We start from the raw sequence: 1,716 nt of genomic DNA, 5'->3' as shown, positions 1-1,716 counted from the left end.
TTTGATTTATGCAATCATATATAAATGTGCTTAATGTGTGCTAAAAACTGTATTTGATAACAAACTTTGAATCTGATATTGGGTTAATCGACCCAAAAAGGTTTCTCTTAAGTCAGTTACAGAAACTGAATATTTTATTTATACACAATTGAGAAGGCGGCATTGTGCAGCGCAAGGGGGTGGGGAGGTAAATTTAAAAATGTGACTTTACTTTCCAAGAAAAAGGTAAAGCATTAAAGAAAAGAACGAATTGAATCTGTTTCCTCCGAGTTAAACTGTTTAATGCCTTACGAAAACTTTGAATTCAGTTCATGGCCGAAAGTTTATTTGCAAGAAATGGCAAGTTAGTATTTGCGTTTCGGGCGCCCTCGAAAGTGTGAGAGGAAACTTGGTTCCTGGCGTGGCTTCAAAGTAATTAATGAAGCTTCATATAACCCAGGGATCTCGGAGATATTCAGGAGTGACTGGATGCATCCTGCGGCGCAATGGCCTGTGGCGAAGTGCTCGCTACCGATGAAGAGAGAGGAAGCCACGGAAGAATGTGCGCGCTCCTCAGCTGATAGGGCTAATGAATGGAATACCGACAAGTTTTCAGGTAGAGTAATACAGGAGAGCGGGCAAACTGGACCTTATCGCACAGCTTCGGCTCACAAGGGAAATGAGGGATGAGAAGGAGCGCGGGAAGGGGAGCGAGGTGAGGGGAGCAGCGAGGTGCCGCAGACAGCGACTCAGTCGTGGTCCTGGTGTTGCGGTGAACAGAGGTGCGAACCGCGCTCCACACTCTCAGTGAGTCGACACTCGCTCTCCTGCGTCTCTCGGTGCGTCGCGTCCAATATATCCTTTAACAGTTGTATCTGATTATTCGCAAGTTTGAGTGAAGGAAATATATATATTGCAACATTTACTATATTCTAGTGACACACAAATTCCGAATTTACACCTGTCAATGATTTCTCGCGGCGGCAAAGGCGCTTAAAGTTTTCGCCGGCATCTGTATTTTAGTTTACTTACAAATCAGTAGACAATTGGCCCTAACTTCCTTCCCAACCAGTTTCCACGAATCACGTCCTAATCCCCAGTGGCCTCGCCGTCGGGATTTCCAAAGCCCCTCTCCCTCCCACGCTCCCCGCACGTCAAGTGTCAGCGCGGTCGCCTGGCTCACCTATCAGTCATCGGCGTCGCGAACCTGTCCCACATCCTAATTTCGCTGCCGCATTCGCTCTTGCTTCTTGACTTGCAAGCCATAAATATCGGAAAATAATTAATTCAAGCTTTTACTGCATTCTGAGAAATCCGCTGGCAATGCCTGTCTTGCATCGAGAAACACACAAAACACGGTCATTTTGGCATGAAGTTTCCCACATGTGAGGCCACACGACGGTTTTGTTATCAGGGCAGTCGCTAACTCAAAGGCAAAGGACGCCAGCTGAGTTCAGGACAAAAGTCCGAGACCATTGTGAAAGCTAAAAATCCGGAGTGGCGGAAGGACGGCGTTCCTTCGCCGGACTGGAGCGTTGGCGAGAGTGAATCTGTAAGCGTCGCCCTGAGAAATGGAAGAGGGATGACTGCTGCTTGCGAGGCAGACGCCGACCGCCGCCATGAGAGCCACGCAAGGATCCCTTCACCTCCGCGCCATCGGCCTGGTGAGTCTCGCGCCCGTGACGCCCTCGCGGCTCTGGACGGGCTGGGGCTGTGATAAACTCGCTACGTTGTGCT

This window comes from Penaeus monodon, chromosome 24 (assembly GCF_015228065.2).
Source record: "Penaeus monodon isolate SGIC_2016 chromosome 24, NSTDA_Pmon_1, whole genome shotgun sequence".
NCBI classification, from domain to species: domain Eukaryota; kingdom Metazoa; phylum Arthropoda; class Malacostraca; order Decapoda; family Penaeidae; genus Penaeus; species Penaeus monodon.
The sequence above is the reverse complement of the archived record's forward strand: the minus strand, read 5'-3'. Positions refer to the sequence as shown.